Genomic DNA, 26,992 nt, shown 5'->3' with positions numbered 1-26,992 from the left:
AGTGGATGAAATGAGACAAACTCACACAGCAGCAGGGTGAATGTTCAGGTGGCTGAATATTTATGTCCTGGGAGCAGCGTCTGCTACCAAATTATTGTTATTAGAACATCTCAGGTCCTCATCCGAGTCCTTGACGTTCATCTCGTCCTTCCAAGTGCGTAAACTTCAGGGGAGACGCAAAACAGAATCGACCAGCTTTCAGGTCTTTGGGTGAAAAAGTGGCTTTGTTGTGTCTCTTGAGCTTCGCCTGATTCACATGCAAACAGCAGCTTCTCAGGTTCACATCCTCCAACCAAACCGGCCTTCAGTAGCGCTTCAGGCCAAACAGCTTCGCCACGTTTGTTTCACTCCGCAGGTAAAGTCGAGCTTCGATTCATGCGTTGACTCTGTCAGAGGTTGTGGGTGAAAAATCCCCCAAGAGGGAAGCTGAAGGTTGTAGAACAGATGCAACATGTTTATCTCCAAACTTTCCTCCGTGATCACTTTTCGTCGTGATGGATTCTAACAGAAACGCTGCGTGTGAAACGTGTGACGCTGCAGAGAGACGATAAACGTGATGAACAGTTGTTGTGGAAGACGAGACGTGACTCTAACATCTGTTTTTACTGAGGTGGTTTTATGTTCAGTCACTGCTGATCGTCTGCAGCTTTCATTTCCTTCAAATGCGTGGCTCAGTTTCACTTTGCTCGGCTGCTTTCTGACGGATGAAGACCAACAGCCCAACTCTGTCCGACACGTTTTATTCAGAGGAACAGATACTTTTGGATTTGTCTGCAACAATGTTAAAAGCTTATCTTAAAATTTACTTAGAGGAGGAAAAACATCATGAAGAATGATAAATATCTCAAAAATCTGTGAGTGCTACGTCTCTGAAACTTGGCGTACAGCTTCCTAAATTAAATCCTGCAATGTAAATAAACAATTCCGTAAAAAAAAGAGAAAAATGGTGAAACTGTCAGAAAAGGTGCCAGATCAAAGCACAATAAATCCAGCTGATCCAGATCTATAACAGCAACACTAAAAACTTTTTAGTGTTTATTTTTTAGCTCATTCACACACAGTAAAACTGTGTGAATTTGTGTTTATATGTCGTAAAAGAACAAATCATTTTTTGCAAAAATGTAGATACGGATTTGGTCGGTTTTTTTTTTTTTCTAAAATACTTTTTGTATGATTTAGCAAAATGGGAACAATTGTGAAATAACATTTTAAAAATTGATGTACCATTCTTTAAACCTAAAATATATCTTTTCTTTCAAAAAAAAATCATGAGAAATATCTGTTGATAGTTTCTTGCTATTAGCTTTTGTCCCAAATTTGCCCAAGAATCTAGAAAATTGCACAAAAAGACAAAATAACCTGATAATCAACCAAAACTACTGTACATTTATCAAAATAACTCAAATGATGTCAAAAAAATGATTCTGAATGTGTGCAAAATGAATTTTAACTTGTCCAAAGTAACTTAAAACTTGCCCAGAATGAATAAAAATCTGTCTACATCCATTCTGAGAACATTTTTAAAACAGACAATTGGAAAAAAGTGACTTTAATGAAATATGATTTTATCCTCAGATTTAGTTTCATGAAGAAAATGTGTCACAAATGATTAGTTCAAGGACCATGGGATGATTACTTCCATCTTGACAATGTTCTGGTTCTAATTAATGGTGTCATTTTGGCCCTTTTCTTAAAAAAATAAGAGAAAATTTTTAAATTGAACGTTGGTTTATTTTCCCAGTGGACCCTTAAAGGATGCATTCAAGGACAGTTGAAAATTTGACGCTTCTTTCTGTTTTTACAATTTCAAATGGTGTAAATTTTTGGTTTCTCCTTTAATGATAACATGCCTTTTCATGCCAATAGCAGGTTTTGGGGTTCAGAGGGTTAAAAATCTGTTGATTTAAATGAAACAAGTTTAGTTTTGTCATTGCTCTTGTTAAACCTTCAAGCTCACGGCTGCTGTTTTCATCTTCCTGCTGCCTCAGCTCTCTGTTTGTATAAAAGTGTTCAGATTCAGGTAACAGACATAATGTTTCATTATCTATTTTATTTATTTAAAAATGTGTTTATAAGATTTGGTTTAGATGTGTCCAAAAATCTGCAAAATTGTCCAAAAAGATTTAAATTTTGTGCAAACCGACTTGAAAATATATCAAAATGTTTCAAAATTTGTCCAAAATGACTCAGAATGTGTACAAAATGAATTCAGACTTGTCCAAAATAGCTTGAAACTTGCTCAAAAATGAATAAAAACCTGTCCAAATAAGTTCGGAACAATCTGTGCATTTTTAGCAAAATTTTAAAGGAGACCTGGAATATTCGTTTGAGCATGAGTTTGGTTTCACCTGAGAGAGTTGATCAATAAAACAACAAACATGTTAAATGTCGACTCTGAGCTCTGCAGAAGCTTCTCTCTCTCCCACACAGATTGACGTCCTCCTCTCTCGCCCACTCTCACTCCTCCGCTCTGCCTCCACACCGACACATTTCACATTTTACAGCAGGACGCTTCGTTTTGTTTCCACCTCCAGCAGCAGCAGCAAACGTCTTACGCAACAGAAGCAGCATTCAGGGTTCAGCAGAAGTGAAACATGTCGTATTAATGTGGAGTCAAACCGACAAACCTTATCCCTCCAACATCTGTGCTCATTGACACCAGAGTGACCGCGATGCGTGCCGTGTTGCCATGGTTACGGAGGCCCAGCCACTGATTAGGCGATGGAAGTTAGTGGCCATCACCATGGCGACACCGCACCTCATCCATTCGCAACATCTCTCAAAACAACTGGCCAGATATAAAGTAAAAAACAAACTAAGAAGGCAAAGACAACAAAATCCAAAAATAACTGAGGAGGCAGTGTACACTTCCTGCAGTTCCCCCTCCAGCCACCAGGGGGTGCTGTCATCAACATGGGACTCATAATTTGTCCAGCATATATCGAGCCTTTTTTAAAATGAATTAAAAATTATCAAAAATTTCTTGAAACTTCTCCAACGTGAGTTGAAAGTTGAACAGAACTTATCAATATTTCTTCAAAATGATTTGAAACTTGTCCAATATTCCTTAAAATGTGTCCAAAATCGCTTAAAATTAAAGTTCAAAAGTCCAAAATAACTTGGAAATTGTCCAAAATGACTCAACATTTGTCCAAAAAAATGAAAATTCTCAAAAAAGATGCAGACTTTATCCAAAATAACTTAAAAGTGGTCTAAAAATGACTCAAAATCTGTCTACAAGGATTTTACACTGTTCAGAATGACTTACTTAAGTTGTCCACATAACTTGAAAATTGCCCAAAATACCTTGAAAATTGTCGAAACATGACTGAAGAATTGTCCAAAATTATTCCAAATTTGCCAAAAAAAAACATTAAAACTATCCATAAAGATTCAAAATGTGTCTAAATTTAAAATAACTTGAAAATTGTCTAAGTTACTTGAAAACTGTTCAAACATGACTAAGGAATGATCAAATAAGACTCAAAACCTGACTAAAATGAGTGAAACATGGTCTAAAAATGACACAAAATGTTTACAATGACTTAAAACTTGTCCAAATAACAAAAATTCTCCAAAATAACTCAAAAATTGTCCAGACTTTCTTTAAACTTACCGCCCTTGAAACCAAAATGACAAAAAATTAAATGCTGTAGAAGTAATGCAATTACTGTGAGACGATTCAGTCTTGAATTATTTGAGGTAACTTTGTTGTAACTGGAACAGAGAGACTCGTGTCCATTTAAAACAAATTGTACGTTTACCGTCTAATTACCTCCGCCAAGGAGGTTATGCGATCGGGTCCGTTTATTTGTCTGTCTGTGTGCGTGTCTGTGGACAGGATTTCTCGGAAACTACTTGTCGGATCGTCATGAAATTTTCACCAGAGGTGGAGCTTGGCCCAAGGAAGACTTCATTCACATTTTGTGTTGATCCGGTTAAGGATCTGGATTCTGGATCCGGATTTAGATTTTCCAACTTCGTATCATCTTCCCTTGGCGGAGGTCAGAAATCTCGGATTGCTCTTGTTTCAGGATTATAAACAAGTTTTCATCAAATAACCTGGTTGTAATTGCTCCTTAAAATGTCTATCACTTGAGAGAATTGTATTTGTTAAAGATTCTGAGGATTTTCTGAATGTAACTGAGCATGAAGTGACCTTGATGTGTGAAGTCGGGCGGATTGACCCTTTAAATCGCTGCGAGCGCGACCGACTCGTCATTACACGGTTGGGAAGTGGAGCTCCGACCTTCACCGGGCTCAAAACTTCTACCAGAACTTTTTACATTGCTTTGATTTTCCGGAGATGGTCTCTTCAAAGGCTCGCTGTGTCGGCCGCTCATAGTGGGAGCGACACCTCCGAGGTCAGCGTGATTTGTTCCTTCAGATCTCATTACTTTTCTTTAGGTTTTCACGCATTTTTTCAGAGGCAGCAGCCGAAGCCCGCGGGGACTCTGGGCCTTTATTTCCCGCATTACAAAGACGAAGATCAGGCTGCAGTGTTCAGCCTCTGCACCAGTGAATCGGCTCAAAATGGCTGCAAATTAATCTGTAAATAACAACCGCACATATGATAAACATCAGCTTTAAGGGATCAGTTCCTCCCCAAGGTCATAGAGCTGCTTCTATACACTCCTTTCTGTTTTTGTCTCTTGTAGAAGTTCAGAATCTGAACTGAATAAGAATGAAGAGGTGAAATATTAACGAGGGTGGGAGGAGAGACTTTAAGAGTGCAGACTCAGCGAATCACCGGCAGACGTCCGGCACTCGTCTTCGTTAAAGCTGATCACAGTCGTGGAAAAGTTTCACATCGAGTCCTGGGGAGAGGAGGCTACTTGAAGGAAAACTAAATTAAAGCTGGACAGAGTGTACAGTTAAGCCCGAGATTATTCATGCACATTTTATTTGGCCAATTTGTGGCTGAAAATAAGACAGAAGAGATTTTCATGATGAATTTCAAAAGTTTTTAGATATTTCTTTTAGCGCTTTTCTCATCATAAGCCTTGAAATTGTTGCAAATGACTGAGAAAATGCACTATTCTAAATATGTACCATGTTACAGAGTGTTCGAACCCACTGCAGGGTTCTGTAGTCGGTAGTGAATCAGTTGGAAGTGGTATTGTATTGTGGCTGAATGTTTTCAAGGCAACAGTGCAAAGCAGAATCAAAAGAGTACAAGAAGTTCCACACTGTGAAAAACCTCAAAGGGCTGGTAGGAAGACAACAGAGATCGATATTTAGTTTCTGAGGAGGCTGCAGTTTCATGACCGTGCTCAGAGAACACATTCAAAGCAAAATGGAAGATCGCTACAGCGTGCAACTTAAAATTTTAAAGGTTTTGTTCACCCAAATAGTACATGCTCACTGACCAGTTTTGGTTTTATCAGATTTACATTACTGTTCACAAGTTTGGGTCACTCAGACAATTTCATGTTTTCCGTGAAAACACTGTTATTCATGGGACAACATAGCTGCACAAAGGTTTTCTAATCATAAATTAGACTTTCAACACCATCAGCTAACACAATGTAGCATCAAAACACAGCAGTGATGGTTGCTGGAAATGGACCTCTGTACCCCTATGGAGATCTTCTATTAAAAATCATAGAATAGTCAACTACCACATTAACAATGTCTCGACTGTATTTCTGATTCATTTAATGTCATCTTCATTGAAAAAAGTGTTTTTCTTTCAAAGATAAAGACATTTCTACGTGACGCCAAACTTGTGAATGGTAGTGTATGTCACCAGAATATCATCTGACTCAGAAATTATGGTTTAACAGGTTTATTCCACCCAAAATACAGTTTTCTGCTCTGTCGTTGCACTTGGTTACTAAGAGTTTCATGTTGGACAATTTGTGTTACTAGCATAATTAGGTCGTTATCAGTAAAATAACAATGGAATAATTATGCTGTGGTCTTTATAAACAGTAGAGCTTAATAGATATTTGAAAAGGCAAATGGATTAACTAGTGCAGATAAAGTAGTTTAATGACAGCTTCATATGTGCTGATACACGCCTGGATCCAGAGAGCGAGTAAATGGCCACGTTCATATGAAGTTTTTTAATTTGGAATTATTAATTAGGAATTAACTCATTTGGAATTGAAATTTTGTGCTTTGCATTTACATGGAAATATTAATTCCGAATTAAGGTTTACATGGACCGCACGTTTATTCCCCTTCCTTAATTCTGCTTTAACGCTTGAGCATTGGAAAGGATTCTGATTGGACAGGGAGTGTGCGTGATGTATCCCTGTTTACCAGAAGAAAACAAACTCCATTTGCTGCGGCATTTCTTTTCCCCAACAACATGGAGGAACAACTAATAAGGATGCTTTTCACTTTGCTTTTTATTGTCGTTTTGAAACAGCAACTCGACAATGACGTACTACTTCTGTCGCAGAACGTGTAGGTTGCTACGTCATCGCTACGTGAGGAGCCAAGCATGACAGCAGAATGAGCAGAATGACCGGAATTAACTAAAGTGGAATTAAGTGTATACATGAATAGAACGTACACAGGAAATAGTTTATTCGGAATTAACATCGGAATAAACCAGGTAGTTTATTCGGAATTAAGTTTATTTGGAATTAACTTTTTAATTTGGAATTAAGTCTTTACATGGAGATTTTAAAGTGAATTAACTTTAATTCCGAATTAAAGAGGAATTAAAGGTCTCATGTAAACGTGGCCAATGAAGCACCAGCAGTATGCTAATAATGAAAAACAGTGTTTATGCAGCATTTATGCCGTAGCAAACCACCATCTTTATTCAGTGAATTTATATAGTGGTAGAAATGGTATCAATATTTTGCGAATGTCTATTTAACTTGTAAAATCTATTTATCTTAAGCTAATAACTTTTCTCCGGTAAGCCGCTGCCCAATTTTCCAAGACGACACTCCTCTGACTCTCTGACCTGCTGCCTGGATGCTTGACGTGTTCTTGCGAGTAACGTGTATTACCCTATCAAAGAGTAGATACTGAGCAAGACAATTATCCATAGTTTACCTTAGTACTCATGAGTACTTTTGACTCAAAGACAAGACGTGTCTTTCTTGGAGTACATTCTGCCATTCTTGAGTACAAAACGATGTGAAACTACAGGCGTTGCTTCTCCATCTTCTCTGCATCAGCTTTGCCCTCTCATGTCACAGGGGAAAACCGCAGCACATCCGGTGGAGTGACACGTCAAAATAAGAGCGGTAATTTCACAATAAAACTCTATATTAAAATGCATTGAAACGTGCCTGAAAGGCAGAACAATTTATTTTCCAAAGTTACAAGGAGCCACAACAGAGGGCTGAAAGAGCCGCATGCGGCTCCGGAGCCGCGGGTTGCCGACCCCTGCTCTAGACTATTATAGATTGTTTCTCACATTTTGGCAAGCTTTCCTGTCCAACATATAGCATTCAATCTGTTTTTAATGTTAAACAAATAAAGCTTCATTCACATTCATCACTCAGACTGTAATTGTTGTTCAAATATTGTAGATTAGCTGTAGTACCTGGTTGTTTCATCAGGTGGCACCTCTTTCTTTTCAATACCAGAGGAGGTGGACAGGTTTGGGTTGGCAAGGAGAGAACATTGTAGGGGGTTTAGCTCGTAAACGGGAACCATGGCAAAGTCCTCTGAGGTGCATAATGACCTCCAACCAGCAGACCTGTTAAATCAAGCTTGGATGAATTAGAATAGCATTTTTATATCAAATTGGCAGATACAACTGCCACATTGAGGTCCATATCATGTTTCTGTGGCTTTAAAAGCAACATCAGCACATGACGAATGATAATACAGCATTCATTAAGAAAATGTATTAAATTTATTAAATGTAATATATTAAAATTAAAATTTTTTAGTGAAAATGTAAAAAGCAAAACCTACAGAAATAGTAGGAGTACAATTTCAACACTGACATCTCTAAAACAATGTCTCACTGCTTTGTCACTTGTCTGTCATTTCCAGCTAAGCGAGACCTCTGAGCTAAATAAAAATCACTAAAAATTCAAATTTCGGCGTGGGTATGAGTATTTTGGGCTTAACTGTGCAACTTTAATTTCGTCATAGTTATTTTGCTTTGTTGCTGAGTCAGACCTGAAAATATCCTCCTAGTGCAACAGATGTTTGGAGGACGACTTTCTTCGCTGCTAGTCAGCGGTCACAAACCTCTGCTGCAGTTTCGGATAGACGCAAGTTTTGGCTCTTCTGGGTGTGAACAGTTTAACTTGCAGTTTTTCACCTTCCGGCTTTGGACATGGGAAGAGAACATTTGAAGACAGTTGAGTTTGGCTTTAATCTGCATGTGGGAAGCAAATGAAGAGCTTCTCTCCAGAACGATGAGCTTAAAACAAACGACACCCACAGTGCCGCCCACAGCCTGCTGGCAGGAGAACGACAGCAGACTCTGAAGTTGGAGAGACATTTACTTATGAAACAGCTCGGCTTTACAAGGAAAATGGACTCTTCAAAATACTTCTGTCCATCACTAATGATTGAACATTTCATTGGGGTGTCTTTCTTTGGAGGCTTTTAGAGCAGCTGGAAGGAGACTTGAGGTAGATCCAGAACTCACTGGTGGTATTGCATATCTCATCTGGACGAGGGACACCTTGGAATCCCCGGCAGAAACTGGAAAACATTCCTGGATAGAGGGACATCTGGATTGAACTGCTGCCACCAAGACCTGACTCTGGAAAAAAATAAAGGAAACAGATGGATTCATGGATGCGCAGAGTGTTGTTACTTGGCTGCAACCACCATGAAGCCAACATGTTCTACTTCAGTTCAGTTCAGTTCAGTCTCATTTATGTAGCGCAGATTCACAACAAATGTCATCAGAAAGCACTTAGCGTTGTAAGGTACATTACAAATTACAAAGAGCAGAAAACCCAACAATCAAACGTTTCCTTTGGATTGCCTGCGAGCGACGGTGGGAAGAAAAAACCCTCCGACAGACCCAGACTCAGGGAAGGCGGCCATCTGCCTCGACTGGTTGGGTGAGAGGGAGGATGAGGGGGTGGGAATAGCAGGAAGTGTTGGGGTGGGAATAAAATAGATATTTGAAAAAACAAAAAGTATACATTGGTTTGAAATATCCAGGTACCACAGTTGGTCTCCAGAGAATGAACTCTTCAAGTTTCTCATTTAATCATCTCAGCCCTATCACCTGACAGCAAATTGGAAAGGTATCTTTGCCCCCCCCACCCCCCACCTCCCCAAAAAAAAAAAAAAAAAAAATTACCAAAATAACACCATTTGTCAGCCACAAAATTGGAAATAAAAAAGGTTTTTCCAACAAATTTCCAACTTTAACACTGTCCTTCAACATATCATGTACGGTCTGGTCAGAACCCAGATAGCAAACTATGGGTGAATCAATGTTGAATCTATGTTGAGACCTAACGTCGAAATTATACAGAAAGCGCAAGGTTGATAAAATGTTGAGTCAACGTTTGCTTACATAGATTATATGTTTGCAAACATAGATTCAACATTAATTAAACATTGACCTGTCAAACATTTTAATTAAACCAAAATACAATGTAGATTCAATGGTATCTTTTAAACACAAACTTCAATGTTGACAAAATGTTTTTGAATCAACGTTGATCCAACCATCAGTCTTCAACCGTAACCACAATTCAACCTTCTTAACCCTAATTCAACATTGATTTAACATCTTTTGCTATCTGGGTAAAGTGTGATTTATGGTTGAAAAGCAAACATTGACTCAACATTTTATCAACCTTGCGCTTTCTGTATAATTTCTACGTTAGGTCTCAACATAGATTCAACATTGATTCACCCATAGTTTGCTATCTGGGAAATTTAACCAAATCTAAACTTAAAATTATTATATTTCTTATTTTAAAAGTCTCTAAAAATGTAAATAAATAAATAAAATGTTGTGTTTCAAAGTAAGTCTCCCGACCTGTAAACCAAATCTAGCTTTTGACCAGTAGGTTAGAATATGTCAGACAACATTCATTTTTCACAGACACGTTCCATTTTACATTCTGCAGATCAAAAGAAATGCATTTTTAATTATATGTCAAATACACTTTAAAGGAGAAATCCCAGAGACAATTCAGGATTAAATCACTTTATATGTAAATTAAAATTTCATTTTTAATATAAATTTCTAAACAATATTTTCTTCTGTTCCATCATAATAGTTTGCACAATTATTAGTGAAGATTTTTTGTCATCTGTATTTTTTTCTTATATTTTGGCCGCTTGGCAGCTTCATACTTTGTTAAATTGATGTTTTTTTATTTAAGGACAAAGTCTGGATTTCAGAAAGTCTTACAATAACAAGCAAATATGTTTATTTCAGTTTATATCATTTAATATGCATCTCTTCTTTGAAACATTACATTTATATCATGTTCTTGAACTTAACTGCTTCAGTGATTAGTTTATTAATTAATTACTCAATCAACAGAAACAGCTATTTGAACAACTTTCCAATCACAAAAAGCCAAAGATTTTCTGTTTGTAGCCTCTTTTATTTGAGAATTTGATTCTTTCCTTCCTTTTCTAGACGTTTTTTGCTGTTTTAATGCATTTTATAGACTTGGAAAAATTATTGTGCAGATAAAGTGATAATGACAGTAATAAAGTTGAAATCTGTACTATAATTTGACATTTTTTGTTGTGATAAACTTGCGTCTCCCTGTGCAAAGCTTCACAGGATCATTTACTCCTGATTAGTTATTCTATAAATATGTGGCTTTAACAGTGTTTTTGTCTTCTTCTGCAGGTGCCTCCTCTCTGACTCCAACCTTCTTCTTCTGCGATGTTTTCCTGTAAACGGAGGAAGACTATCCTCTGAACCGATCCATCATTCTTCATCCCAACATGGCTGACGACCTGTACAGCAGCACCTTCTCTGCCTCTGAATCGGACTTCCCCTCGTCCTCCTCCTCCTCGGCGTCCGCTACCTTCCTCACGCTTGAGCAGAGGGCGGCTTTCGTCTTCGTCCTCATCCTCTTCATCTTCCTGGGCCTGCTGATCGTTCGCTGTTTCCGGATCCTGCTAGATCCGTACCGCAGCATGCCGTCCTCCACCTGGACAGACTACATGGAGAAGGACACCTTCGACTACCGGATTTCCTGACAGGCAGCCTGAGAGGCAGCAACCCTGACGAACCAAAGGTGAAACTGAGGCGACGATCGCACTGAGAGAATAAAGCAGCAACACCAGCGCACACTTTCCCTCCCAAAGTTTTGCTCTGAGATCAAGCAGACAGCAGATAGCATGATGGGGAATCTTTACCAAGGAAATACTTTCAATTCTGAATATCATTTGAGCCCTGCGGTCCTGCTAATTCCCCCTTAGGTTTGTCTCTCAAAGTATCGGCTGCTGATTTAAGCTCCAGTAATCTCATTTACTAGTAGTGATAAGCGTTGCTGGTCAGCTCTTTGGGCCAAAGCAGCCAAATAAAATTCATGTTTACAGAACATTTTCCACCTTTGGGAGGCAGCGAGACAGACACCCATTAACCTTCTGAACCCTAAGTAGTTTCTCAGTGTTTTTTACTCCCATTTTTACTCACTGTGGACTCATTTTTTACTGTAATGTGAAGTTCTAAACCTCTATTGAAACACAACAGCCATGGATAGACGTAAAGAGAACTCAGAAATATCATTTGTGCAGGAGAACAAAGTTATTCGCCATAAGTCATAGAAAAGAAAAAACAAAAGGATAAGATTTTATTTACAAAAAGTGGAAAAACCTGAAATCAACATGTACAACATTTTTCCAAGTGCCCAGCAGTGGTAAAAATGTGTCTCTACATGCTATAAATATTTTACTGCTGACATTTTTCATTAGTTTCAACATTTATCTACTCTTTGCTCTGTGTAAACACTGACTGCAGTTCCTGAATTTTTGACTGTTTTAAATGTCTTGGTGGTTACACCAAAGAGCACAGAGTTGTTGTTTTTTACAGAATATGCTTTAAACAAACCATTTATTTTAGACAAATTGTTAATGAGACATGTAGAATTGAGTGGTTGTGATAAAATGTCACCATTATAAGCAAAAATTTGCTGACGGAACATCACATATGATTAGTTCAAGGGCCGTCGGAAAGGTGAAAATCCAGCAATTCTTTCTCTTTGTAAAGTTTCTGAGTAATGGCACTATTTTGTGGATTTAAAAAAAGATTCCACACCTTTCAAACCCACTGGTGAATTTTGGGGTTCAGAGAGTTAATTAATTAGCCACAGTGTTTCCCAAACTTGGTATCAAGGTCCCATAATGGGTCACAGGATGGTTTAACTCGTCTATTATTGAGAAAGCAACAGCACAGACATTGGAGTGCGTGACACCAAAGAACCGGTTCTCAGTTAAAGCCAGAAATATGATCATATCTGACAAAATTAAAGGGCAAATGTTAGGAAACAGCGAAGAGACTTAGCAGATACTGAAAGTGAAAGTCGCTCTTTAGGATCCTAAATCAGAATATCTGTAGAAAACTTCTAAAATACACATGAAACATATTGAAAGTTGTTTGGAATTCCTTCCCAGCCACTTTAGCCTGATGTTATATTATTATTAAGATTATTGTGGCTTGTGAAGTTTTCAAACCCCTCAGAACTAGATAGGGGAAAAGTGCGCTTGGTGTGTTGCTGCTTCCAGTCCGAATGTCGCCTCAGTCTGCCTGGCAGGTAGAACATCTGGGCAAAAAACAACAGCTGCATAAACACAATCAGTCTAAATGAAAAATTGTCAAATTAATGAAGAAATTTCAGGTGTTTCCTGATTAAAAATGACAAAACAACTGAAAGAAAAGCCTTGTTTTACTGGCCAGCGTGTTTCATACGCTGCAGATAAATTTTCTTCGTGTGTTTGGAGTTTTGATCAGTGCAGCATTTAGTGAGAGCACCTGAACGCAGCACACGTTTGAGCTCCATTCTGCAGCTGTGGTTTCTGCTCAGATTGTGAAGGTTGTAGAAATCCCTGCGCTCTGCAGCTCTCCAACAGCACCGCAGGAAGCTGCAGCGCTGCAGCGAGAACACGATGCATTTCTACGACTTCCATGTTCGTCAAACTGCCTGCCGGGCAGCACGTTAGGGTTGCTGTCTCTCACGGGAGAAGAATTATTATTTATTTTTTTCAACTTTTCGTTCCCTTTTCTGACAATGCGAACTTTTGTTAAGAGACTTCAAGAACTTGTTCAGACAGCTTGTGAAGCTCATGGAGGAGATGCTGTGTTATTTCTGTGGAGGAGGAGGAGGAGGAGGAGGAGACCCAGGAGAGCTGAAGGCTGTGCTGAATCGAGACGAGTCGGTTCCCAGCGACTCTCCGTTGTCCTGCCAGCCCAGCCGTTGCTTAGTAACTGGTGTTTTCAGTGCCAGCTGATGTCTGAATCGCCAGGCGTCTCACCACACAGCCGATCGGCGCTCAGCTCTGCCTGCAGCCAGCAGATCAGAAGACACTAAACAATTAACCACCACAAAGGCCACATTTGTGCTTCAGCTGTTTGTTGGGCTGAAAACCGACTGCAGCTGAGAGTCACACTGGTTTACTCATCCACAGGTGGGTTTCTCATCACAACACCAGTTTATCTGAGCCTCCTTCAGAGCCACAGAGCAGGATTTGAACCCTCACAACAAGCAGTTTTGTTTTGTTTTGGTCTTATTTTCAGTCACTGTGGGCTCATTTTTCACTGTGATACAAAACCCTGCAGTTCTGTGGAAACGTGACTAGAAGGAGAGAACTCTTAAATGTCTTCTTTTGCAGTATGGCTTTATTAGTTTTACAAAAATGAAAAACCTGAACTGAATATATCTACAACTTTTTCCAAAGTGTTACTGGCACTGGAAGCAGACGGTGACTCCACATACTATAGATATTTCACTACTTCAAATTTTGATTTATTCATGCTTGTCTCCTCTCTTCTTTGCGTAAACACACCCTGCAGTTCAGCCGAGAAAACTGAATTTTTTTCCTGTGACTGTTGGCTGCAGTGGAGTCAATCATGTATTCACTGGAGAGTTAAAACATTTTTTTTTTTTTTTTTTTTTACAGAATCTTACTACTTCTAATGTCAAATTTTGGGGGATTGTTTAACACTGTAGAGCCCAGCATAGTGTGGGGGCTATGATTGCGCATTCATTTTTGATTGATGGTAGATTTGAAACCAGATAAGAGAGATCCATCATTCTTTTTGCATCTGGTGAGTTACACTAACATTTCCCAAATTCACCATGTCTCAGAGTGCTTTTTCATTCTAGTGATGGGTTTGTAAAAATACACAGTATAGCACACATAAGAAAAATCTTTTTAAACGAGACCTCGGGATATTGTGTAAATTTTTTTGCAAATTTGAGGGATACAGCTATGTAATTTCTGTGTTTTCAAATATATGTGAAACACACTGAAATGATTTGCATTTTAGGCTTATTGCACCTTTAAGCAATTTTTTTGTAGTAGTTAAGATATAAATCAATACATATTAAAACTTGGGATATGTGGATTACATTGATGTCTTAAAGTGTTAGATAAGATAAGGTAAGGTAAGATACGATACGATACGGTAAGATAAGAATGAAACCATTTTGATGAAACATTACAACTTTTAGCTTAGATTTGATTGATATTTCTCATGGACGCAGATGTCACACATGATGCATTTAAAGACAGTCAGAGACTGGAAAATCCAATGATACACTCTGACTTTACAGTTTCTGGCTCTGATAAATGGTGTCATCTTGGTGATTTTGTTGAAGGAAGGTGAACAAAAACTGGTTAAAAATCTTTTTTTACTCTCAGATTTCGTCATTTTGCCAGTGGGTAAAATAAAACCTCCTTGGGAGAGCGCCAGAATTCCTTTATGCAGAAAAAACTGACTTCAAGCAACAAAATCTGCCACTGATTTTAGCTTCTATGGGAGTAGTGTAAAATCTATCCATTATAAAAATATTATCCAACCTTGAAACCATTAAAAAGTCATCAGAGCGTCGTATAAACTGTTCGAATTTTGAGTTAAAGATGTTGAAAATCGGATTGTCACACACAATCTGAGTATTTATCATCAGCTGGAGCTCAGAAATCGATTAAAATCCTTGCTGAGACAAATCAGATGCTCAACAACATTATCTTTCAAGACGAAAATTAAAATGTAACTGTCTTGGAAGAACACATTTTCTGGATTGTCTGTTTTCCAGGGAAGTGAATAGTTTGTGGTGAATTCACCCTTAGTGGTACATTTTTTCAGAGCAGCCTTTTCCTGCAGTTTCAGGGGAGTTTAAAGAACAGTGCAGCTGCAGTGATGTCTTTTTGTTGTGTTTTCCTGCAGCAGCAGCGAAGCCCCTCAGGCGACCTGCTCTGACTCCGCTGTGATGGGCTTCATCGTGGTCGGAGGTCTGTCGTCAAACCTCTGAGCCGAGCGGCGGTTTGAAGTCAGCGGAGATGAAAGACCGCTCCCCTCTGGGCTTCTTCCCGTTGGGAGGTTTGAACGCCTCACTTCCTGCATGGATGGAGACGCCGCAAACAGCCATTGACAACAATCCAATCGTGACCGCTCTGGAGTCTCACGGCGGCTCTGCTGGGGATCCCAAGCCTCAGACTGAGCCAATGACAGTCCTCCCTTCTCCAAACCTGTTCAATCTGTAAAAGTTCCTCTCTGGAGGGGTCCTTCCTGCCGGGAGGGCGACCGAGCCTCCGCCTGAAGTGAAAAACACCGACAGGAAGTGAGGATTTCTGTGTTTTCCTGAAGCCTGCTCGTCCTGCTTGTTGATCCTCTGTTGATTGATCGCAGCAGGATCAGGTGGAAGGTGGATCTGAAACCTCCACCGCTGAAACTGCGGATGGATTTTTTTTTTTTTTGTTAAAAGTTTTTCCTTTCCTCAGTTTTTTTGGGAACTTTTATGAGATGTGGGGCTCCGTCTGATCCCAGGCGAGGCCTTCCCAGACATCACAGGCGGAATATGAAAAAGCAGTTTGGATTTTTTGCCCAGCAGGACACCGTCGGCACACAACTGAGGATCACTGAAGAGTTTCCTTTCCAAGATGTTGCATCCATTTAGGAGAAAAATCAGCTCGGCTTCACACTCGTCCTCCAAATGCCTCTAATTGCAGACTTTCTTTGAGGCTTTTCGTCATTTTTAAACAGTGTTTTTGTCGGTGTTATGTCGCCCGCTGTGCTTCAGAGACGCTCGTGATTTCTGTATAGACTTTGTAAAACATGGCTTTAGATTTGTTTAGTTTTCCCTCTAAAGCATATTTCAAATGCTGCCACATGCCACACTCACCTCACATTTACGGCTGCTGTCATCTCTGAGCAGCTACAGTCTGAGTGGAGCCTCTTTACCCAAACCCCAACCTAAAATCAGCTTCAGTCAAATTCCTGCCCTAAATGTTGGAATAAAGTTTTGATCCAAAAGCAGCAGTTCGACGTCCTGCAGCTCTGATTTCTTCTGGTTTCAATCAAAAACAAAATTAAAAATTGGTAAGAATTGCTAAAAAAGTGGTTGACAGTAAACTGTCTGGCTCCCCTCAGACGTCACTAAATTGTGCTTTGTTTTAATGGAAAAAAACAGGGCTTATTCACATTTTTGTTTTGTTTTTATCTGAAGAAATTATTCTGAAGAAATATTTCATTTTGTCAAAAAACTCCATGGACATTTAGCCAAATGATTTCCACTGATCGCTTGTGGAATTGAAATTTTAAAAAATAGGTTTAAAAAAATCAGATTTAGGCTCAAAATATGTAAATGTACAATGTGTCCCAAAAGCAGCTGCTTATTGTTCATCTGTTTTTTGAATTAGCCTAAAATATTTTATTGAAAATTAACACAAAAAAGCAAAATTTTAGTTCTGCCATGAACCTCAATCAAACAAGCACCTGCTTATGTGCTGAATTTTAATAAAAGGACTAAAAGGATTAATTAAAAGGAAACATCCAAATATTAATTTTTAAAAAACTCTAAATCAAACTTTATCCAAAAAAACATTGACATTTGCCCAAAAGCAGCTGATTACAGCTCAGAATAGGTTCAGCTTTTTTTTGTCAATATTTGGATAAAAAATGGATTTACTCAAACTTTTCTCAAATAACAGCCAAATTTTACCACAAAGTTCTGAAAAAAAAAGTCTAAATTTTGACAGAGGTTCAGCCAGTTTTATAATGTAGTATTATAGCATCTTTTATCATTTTTGAACAAAAAACAATCAAAGATTTCCTTTTCACCACATCTCTGTCCAAACTGTTGACATTTTCATCTAAATTTGGACAAAAGTTCTGCTTTTTTTTTCTTCTTTTGTCCAAATCGAAATGATAAAATCTTCCCAATGCAGCTGCTTTGATTTACTTTAAAATCTGCAGTTGGTGTTTTCTGTCTTTTGTCTCAAGTTTACATCGCTGAAAAAGCCTCAGCTTGTTTTCCCATTTCAGCTTCATCCAAACTGTTGTTTTTGTTTTAATTTGTCAGAATTTGTTTTTTTTTACTCTGAGTCTAGATGAAGATGTGTTTGTTCCATATGAGGATAAAAGCTCCTTTCAGATTGGCTGGATGGAGCTGATGAGACGCCGTCAGCTTTATTTTTCCAGAAGCTGGATTTTGTGCTCTTGAACGCAGCTCTTCAGTCCTCCTCACACATCAGCGTGTCTGAGGTGAAGTGAAAATCCTTCAATCTTTTACTGAGAATGTGAAGTCCATGCTGATACGCTTCTGTACTTCTATACTTGTGAGGTTCATTCTGGGCATATTTTATTTCCTAAAACTTAAAAAAAAAATATTAGTCTTAACCCAAAGACATGACAGATACACAGTACACTACAGAAGTGAGTACATCTCTGTGTGATATGACTTAAATGTAAAACAATTCAACATTTTATGACCTCTCACTAACTGCATTTCAAGTTGAACAGGAGGTGTTTGCTCTGATGTCAAATTAAAAACCGTTGAGCTTTACTGTGTTAAAAATACATGACGGATAGTTTAGACTCAATGCACCAAAACTCTGCCGTTCTCTTAAAAATACCACAAAGTTGTTCTGTTGGATTCAAGTCAGGCAACATACTTCTGTCATTTTGGCAATGTGGTTTGGATCGTTGTCGTGCTGAAATATTCTTCTTCTGCCAAGATTCTGCAGGCTGGGAGTCGTCAGCCAGCATTATAGTTTATCCACTGATATTCATGGCTACATCTATAAATATCATCTCCTCAAACATCTCTTGCACTCATGCAGCCTCATATCATCACACTCCGTGCTTCACTGTCAGGACTATGCAGTCACTGTGGCAGTCCTGGTTGAGTTCACACCAAACATGCTGGACTCCATCTGTGCCGAACAAGTCTATCTTCATCTGACAAAAGAATGTTCTCTTAGCATTCATCAGGCTTCATTCCACGTTCTTTATTGAGGTATTTTTGTAGTTTTGTGTTGAAGAGCATCAAAAGTTTTTTTGTTGGAAGCCATTTATAGAGACTGATATTACAATTTTTTTAGTTTTTGGGATCAAAAAGGAAAACTTAAAACTTAATAGATTTTTAAATTCAGTCAAATTTATAAAATAGATAGATAGATAGATAGATAGATAGATAGATAGATAGATAGATTCACTTAGAAATGTCCTTATTTTTGAAAGAAAAGCAGTTTTTTTCAATGAAGATGACATTAAATGAATCAGAAATACAGTCTAGACATTGTTAATGTGCTAAATGACTATTCTAGCTGGAGACGGCTGATTTTTAATGGAATATCTACATAGGGGCACAGAGGAACATTTCTAGGAACCATCACTCCTGTGTTCTAATGTTGTACTGTGTTAGCTAATCATGTTGCTAGACTAACTGATGATGAGAACACCTTTGTGCAGTTATGTTAGCACATGAATAAAAGTGTGAGTTTTCATGGAAAACATGAAATTATCCGGGTGACCCCAAACTTTTGAAACAGTAGTGTATAGATATATAACTGCAATTCTTGCAAACAACTTGCCCAATGAGCTGCTGCTTGCATGTTATTTTATTGTTTTAAAGTTAAATCAAAAAGAACATGTCCAAATTTGTACTTCAAAAATTCTAAGTTTTACCAGAAAGCAGCTGTCTGTCTGTTTTCTATGGCGACATTGTGAAAGCAGTGCACAGTCTCATTTATTTCAGATCACTGCAACCCTGATTAGTGGTACTACGCCTCCTTCTAAACCTCCTGATTACTGCTGCAGCTGTGTTTCCACTACTTTGTAGTTGGTCGCCGACTTTCCTGACTCCCTTCTCAAAGTGAGATTTTTTAGTTCCTCTGGCAACTCTTTTCCGTGTGGAGCCATGATGTAGTCATACACATGGACATAATACACAGATCACGAACTGAGACAGTGCTGATGTTTACGGCTCATTTTTGAACCAGGTTCATGCAGTTAGACTGATTAGAAATCTCAGGTTAGTTCAGAGATTACAGGTGTTCTAACTTGTGTTTTCAGAGATCACAGTTATGTTCACTTTTGTTGTACTGAACTTCACCTTTTGGGCCTGTATTTTTTATATTACCCTTCTGAAGTATTTGTTTTTTAAAATTCATAAGAGGAAATAATCTCCTGTTCAACTATTGAGAGGTGATAAACTTATGAATCCTTTGACTATGTAGTGATATTGCACAGGAATGTACTGATTTATGTCATACAGAAAAAAGTCCTACTGTACAAATAGATTTAGACTTTCTAGCTTTCCTTTTTTGAAACAGAAAATGTTCCCACTCTTTTTTAAGTCTTAATTTAAGCCAAACATGACTGACTTATAAATTCTGTTTCTGTTCTGCTTTAACATAACGTCCAAACATTTCCATCCTTTACAGAAACGCCCTGACAGCAGCAAACGTCGTCGCTGCAGATGTGCGACGCTCTGATTCGTCCTCACAAAGATAAAAGTGCAAACATACACTTGATGTTAGTCTGCCCCACAGTGAGGACACACGCAGTATGATATGCAGTCGATTCCGCCTCACATGCACGTCTTTGAAGCACACACACGCTTATGAACACCACATGCACTGATGCAGTGGATCAGCTGCCTGTTCGTCCGCACACAAACACTCTCACAGCGACTCACTGCCGAACTAAACCCTCCTTTTCCCCTCCTTCATCCCCGTTTGTCTCTCAGACTCTCCCCCTTTACCCACTTCATCTCGCTCTCCTCCCTCTCGTTCAGTTTTTAATCTCGGCTCGACAGGTGAAATACATTTGAGTTGCAAAGGCTTATAAAAAAGTAAAATAGTGATAAAGGCAGAAAATAACTCTCTCTGTGAGTAAGACGTCTCACTCTGTCTTATCTCCTCACCACCCTCTCGTCTCCCCCTGAAATAGCTAAAACTCTCATTACTCTGCTGTCAGCTGCTGCAGAAGGGACAATCTGTGTGCAGGCTTTTATTTAAGTCGCAGGAACTTTAGCAGCACTTTGGAAAGGTGTTTATATTTGGTGTCGCACTGTGAGGGCATACAGGTGAATATACCTGCCTCTGTGGTCCGTCTTTTGGGTTAAATGTTTGTTTTCAGGTTGTTTATCTGTTCTTAAAGCCATACAGCCGTGACGGTCTGAAGGATTCTTTTTGTTGGAGGCTTAAATGAAAGTGTGGATGATAAATGGATCAACTGACGAAGCTTCGCTTCACTGAGATTTAAATGGGTGGAGATCAGTCAGTCTGAGCTTTAACAGACATAAAGTAACCAAATATGACGTAAAAGAGCCAAAAATAGACAGAAAATGACTTCAAAGAGACGCAAATGGCCACAAACAAAATGACTGGATACAAAATAACCACAAGAGGCACAATATAGCAACAAAGACGCACTAAATAACTAAAAAAATGCACAAAATAACCACAAAGACTCAAACTAAACAAGAAGAGACACAAAATACCCACAAAGAGACGCATACAGCCACAAAATGACTACAAAATGACCCAAAATAGCCACTAAAACACAGAATTGCCACAAAATTCAAAATGAGCACAGAAAGACACAGAATAACCACAGAGACACAAAAAGGTCAAAGGGACATTAGTGGCCTCAAAATGACTGCAAAATGACACAAAACAGCCACAAAGATGCAAAATGAGCACAGAAAGATACAAAATAACCACAGACACAAAATGGCAACAAAGACGCACAAAGTAGCCATAAAGAGACACTAATAGCCACAAAATGACTGCAAAATATTCAATTCAGTTTTATTTATATAGCGTCAATTGCAGTCAAATTCTCTCAAGACGCTTTACAGATCCCATATGCCTGACTCCCAGAGCAAGCCCAAAGGAGACAGTGGCAAGAAAAACACCCTTTTAACAGGGAAAAAAAACCTTGAGCAGAACCCGGCTCTTTGTGTCCACAGAGACACACAAAATGGCCAGGAAAGACGTTCAATGACCACAGAAAGAGACAATATAACTACAAAGAGTGACAAAATGACCACAAAGACACACAAACTAGCCACAAAGAGACACTAATAGCCGCAACATGACTACAAAAAGACACAAACTAGCCACAGAGAGACACAATCAGTCACAAAGATGCAAAATGAAAACCATAGAAACACAAAACGACCACAAAGAAACACACAGAGACCACGGGGACGGTCTAAAGGACTTAATGTGTTGACTGTTGGACAGATGAAGTTGTGGGCTGATGAACGTTTGTCTCCCTGAATGTTCAGTTGGGGCTGCAGCTCTTCATCAACAGGTGGAGATGAGTCAGCGTAGCTCTAACGGCTCCATTAGCCCCTCAGCTAAATGACTGAGCTGCTTGTTAATGTAGCACGATGGCAATGACGCCTTTAATTATTATCCGCTTAAACAGCAAACAGGGACGCATGAAAACAAGGCGCAGACAGACAAGTCAGAGCCAAATGAGAAAACTCTTAACAGAATCCAGCTTCCCGCTTTGTCTGCTTTTCTTTGGAAATGTGACGGCGAATTTAGCCGAACCCATCAAGATAAGAATGAGAGAGCAGCGAGAGGAAAGAGAAGGCGAGACATCAATTAAGCCTCCATGGCTAAACACAGCAGGCAGAGCCACAGGCCAACTGCATCCAGCAGCAACATCAAACGAGCTCGCAGAGACATTTTCATTTATCCAACCTGAGAGGAAGAAACACACAGTTTGGAGACAAAACAGCAACACAAATGCTGTCAAATCTGACAGACAGCAGAGAGACAAACGTGGCACACGATGCCTTAATCGAATGTGAGAACACACAGTCGTGTGATGAGATGGAGGCTTTTATTTTTTAGATTTGTTGTTGGAAAATTCAGTGAATGACAAGAGAGAGACACAAAATGACCAAAGAGATCAAATCAACCAGAAAAAGACACAAAATTCACACAAAGGGACACAGTGCGACTTAAAATAATTATAGAAATGCAAATCATCACGAGACCACCAATTGGAGAGGCCAAACAAACACAAAGACACAAAAAACAACCACTAAGAAACACAAAATAGCCTCAAAGAGATGCAAAGTGATCTCAAAGAGATATAAAATGACCACAAAAAGACATAAACTAATCATGGAAGTGCAAATGATCTCAAGACAAGCACCAGGAGAAGCAAAACAACAACAAAGACATAAAATCAACCACAAAGAAATGCAAAATCTACCACAAAGAGCCACAAAAGGACCACAAAAGTACTAATTACAGAATTGCAAAAGGTTGTGACACAACCCCAGAGACACAAAATCAACCAAAAATGGACACAAAATGACCCCAAATAGACACAAAATTGATACAAAAGTGATACAACAGAACCGCAAAGAGGCACAAAATGTCCACAAAGGCATACAGTATGACCATAGGGACACAAAGAGATGCAAATTGATGGTAAAGAAACACAAAACAGCCACAAAATGACCACAAACATTCAAAAAAATGACCACAAACAGACAGAAAATGACCACAAAATTAGCACAAAAAGGAAAAGTAATTATGGAAGTGCAAATGATAATGGGACAATCACCAGGAGAAGCAAAACAACCACAAAGACACAAAATCAACCACAAATAAACACAAAATGACAACAAAGACACTAGAGAGGACCACACAGAGGCATAGAACCAGCATAAAGACACACAAAAGAACTACAGAAATGCAAATGACAGAGACAAAAAAAACATCCAGAAAGGCACGAAATGACCACAAAGAGACACAAAACAACCAACAGAGACTCCAAATGAACGTAAAGAAACACAAAATGACCACAAAGATGCAACAAAGAAACTACAGTGACAGCAAATGACAAGAAATAGACTTGAAATCACAACAAAGAGACTAAAAATGACTAGAAAGAAACAAAACAGCGACACGAGACACAATCAGCAAAACTTTTTTAAACAGAACCTTTCTTTAAAGTCAAATATATACGGGATGATAAATACAGAGAGTAAAACTCACCAAGAAACAATTAAAACACCAAAATATATCAGAGTGACTTCTGGATTTTGAATGAATAAAACTGGTAAAGAAAAAACTGACTGAATAAAACGGCATTAAAAGTTCTGTAACTGGTGAGGAACAGAATAAAAGACAGCAGTGTGGAATTTTTCTTTCTTTCTTTCTTTTTTTTTTTTTTTTTTTTAAACAGAAATAAAGTCGTCTCTGGGCCTCCGTACATGGTTTGCAGAACGAACCAACAGCTGGTAGGGAAATATTCTTCTTCACAATTCCGGTGTACAGCACAAGTTAGTGTGTCTGAGCCCTTTAATTCTGCAGTCTGCCTTTCAGCCATCTGCATCCTGCTCTTCTTCCTCCTCTTCCTCACCCAGTGTTCCTCCCACACCTTCATCCCTCCCTGCTTATCCTCCTCTTCCTCCTTGCCTTACACTAAGCCTGTTTACATAGGATTAGAAACTCCAGCAGCTCCAACGCTGCTGTTTTTACCCTTTAAGGGAGTCGGACTGGATTTGTGTTTTCTGCTGTGTGTTTTCTTTTCTGTTGTGTGTTTTCTTTTCTGTTGTGTGTGTGTGTGTGTGTGTGTGTGTGTGTGTGAGTGTGTTTGTGTGGCTGCAGCTGTTGAGCCGAACTCTGCCCTGCCGCTGCTGCTTCAACAAACTATTTGTTTTTAAGTTCTGTACTTAAAGGGAAAATCCACCCTGAATCACAGTCAGAATAACGGACACCAGGAGGCCCCGGGGCCAAAAGCACCACACAGACACACAACGTAACTACAGTGGGATGCAACACAACAACAAAGAGACTAAAGTGACGGTAAAGACACAAAATCACTACAGAGAGACTGTAAGGCAAAGTAACTACAAAGAGCCCAAACACAGAGACAAAAAAAAGGCCATAAGCACATACAAAATGACAACAAAGACACCAAATAACTACAAAGAGATGCAGCAAACCACAAAGACACAGAAAAGCATTACAAAAAGACTCAACACAGCTATATGGTGGTGCCACAGTAGCAAAAAGAGACAAACTGACTACAAAGTGACAAAAAAATACCAAAAAGACACACAAAATGACCACAAAGAGACACTAAATGACCGCAAAGCGACTCAAAATGATTACAAAGAGACACAAAATGACCACAAAGAGACACAAAATGATTACAAAGAGACACAAAATGACCACAGAGACATAAAATGACCACAAAGCGACTCAAAATGATTACAAAGAGACACAAAATGACCACAAAGTGACTCAAAATGATTACAAAGAGACATAAAATGACCACAAAGAGACATAAAATGACCACAAAGCGACTCAAATGATTACAAAGAGACTCAAATGATTACAAAGAGACACAAAATGACTGCAAAGAGAAGCAACAAACCACAAAGACACAGAAAAGCATTACAAAAAGACTCAAAACAGCTATATGCCGGTGCCACAGCAACAAAAAGAGACAAACTGGCTGCAAAGAGACAAAAAAAATACCAAAAAGACACACAAAATGACCACAAAGAGACACAATTTTATCACAGTCACTCTAGTAATGTTGCAACAGAACTACAAAGAGACAATCAACAACTATAGTGTAATACAAAAGAACTACAAATATAGATGCAAACTGATCACAGAAACAAACTGACAACAAACACAAAATGACCATAAAGCAACACAAAATCACTAGAACAAGAGACATCACAAAGAGACTTGTCTGGCCTTTTTAAGATGGGTTTTCCCTTTAAGGACAGGGTTGTGTTGGAGTTGTGTGTCTCCAGATGAAACTGTGAAGCCTCTTGTTTTAAAAACTTTTTTTTTAATTAAGGAGCCGTTTTGAAAAAATGTCACAGAAACAAAGTAACTGGTGTAAATTTGCGCTTTTTCCAGGTTTCGTACGGATCGCGCCTCTTTCTCTCTGCAGTGTTTCATTTCTCTGGTGACGTTCTTTTTCAAGTCGCAACACAACAACAACAAAAAAAAATGCAAAGCAGAGCAGACAATGAAAGCATCATCTGTGGTGTTCTCAGTCTGTATGTTAATGTTGTACTTTATCGATGCAAAGTTTTTAGTTTTGATAAAGACTCGGAGTCGGTGCTTTGTGGACACGTGAGCTGTTTCATCTTTTCCCTGTAAAAACAAACCAGAGAAACAAAACTAGAATGAAAATAAATTCAAAATCAAGTGAAATTTAAACACCGCTGTAGTCAAAACAGAAAGGAAAGGAGAAATATTGGCAACAAAAAAGCGTAAAAGGCTATTTACATGTTTTAAGATGAATTTTTGAAAGATAAAAGTTGCATTATTACTTCAATAAAAGTCGGTAAAAGGTAAATAATTTCAGTGTTATTGATAAAGCAGTTATTTAACCCTTAGGTGCACAAGTGATTGGACTCGACACTCTTCCTTAAGTGTCCCATATAAGAATCGATGTCTTTAAGCCATTTTTGTCGTTTTTGTTAAGAAAAATATTTTACGTCATTGTTTGTATCATATTTTTTTCCACACAAAATAATTCATGTTTGAAATATGTCTATTTTTCACTTTATCACAGATTTTGAACATTTTCATGATTGAAAAAGAGGAATATTACACGGAGTAGCAATACAAAGATGTCAGCCTCTACTTTGTTTTCATTTTTCAACATACTTAGACATCTAAGGGTTAAAATAACTAAATAAATAGCAAAAACTAAAATGTCACATCATTGCAGCACAGTAAAAAACAAATTTCATTTTAAAACAAGATTGGAAACAAAATGCGAGTAATTTCAAAATGTGAAATAGCTAAAAATGATTTCAGTGGTTTTGAAAGGTTTTATCTCAAAGCTGTGCAACACGGTGACTCTTTTTTTTATTTTTGTGTTCTTATCTGCAGTTTTTTCTCAGTGCAGGTGATGTGCAGGTTGTGTGTTTGTTGTGTGATCAGAGCTCCTCTATATTTTCTAAGTGGTTGAAAGTTGTCGTGTCCAAACTGAAGCGTAGATTTTCCTTCCTGCCTTCTGTCTGAGCTCCTTTATGAGTCCGCGCTCTTGTTTTGTAAAGAAATAAAACTCACTGTTGGACCAAAACGGAGTCTCTCTCTGCTAGTTTTCTCATTTTGTTGTTGTTTTTCCTCACTTGTCTGTTGTTCCGGGTGGTAGCTAGTTTTGTTGTTTTTTTTGGTCTTATTTTAAATGTCGTTTTCTCTTTTTTTTTTTTATTTTATATTTGATTTTATTGTTTTGCTTTCTGTTACATATATCTTGCTTTTATTATATTTTTCATTTTTTATTGATGTGTTTTATCTTTCTTATTTTTGGGGATTCATTTCTCAATAGTTTTTATTGCTTTGTATTTTAATGTTATATTTTTCATTATATTCCTTGTTTTACTTTTTAAAAAATATTTTGGTTATTTTTTCTTGGTTTCATGAAGCATTTATTGTTTATTAGAGATGCTATTTTATTATTTTTTTCTTAACTTTTTGTCTTGCTCTGTATTTTTAAAAAATTTTGTTCGTTTTTCTTTTTTTACTTTTTTGCTTCATTTGGACTCGTTTGTTTCTTGCTTGAAGATGTAATGTTTAGTTTTTGTATCTTTATTTTTTATTTGTT

The 26,992-nt window shown here is 38.2% G+C and overlaps 1 long non-coding RNA gene across 1 annotated transcript; it reads left to right on the top strand.

Annotated features, from left to right (window-relative positions):
* Positions 1–11,127: 11,127 nt before the first annotated feature.
* On the top strand, positions 11,128–26,471 carry LOC127536249 (uncharacterized). Its single transcript, XR_007945239.1, has 2 exons — positions 11,128–13,551; positions 15,314–26,471. It is a non-coding gene; the product is annotated as an uncharacterized LOC127536249 (long non-coding RNA).
* Positions 26,472–26,992: the final 521 nt, after the last annotated feature.

Source organism: Acanthochromis polyacanthus, chromosome 11, assembly GCF_021347895.1.
Source record: "Acanthochromis polyacanthus isolate Apoly-LR-REF ecotype Palm Island chromosome 11, KAUST_Apoly_ChrSc, whole genome shotgun sequence".
Classification (NCBI taxonomy): Eukaryota; Metazoa; Chordata; class Actinopteri; family Pomacentridae; genus Acanthochromis; species Acanthochromis polyacanthus.
Note: the sequence above shows the minus strand (reverse complement) of the source record. Positions and strands in the feature narration are given on the sequence as shown.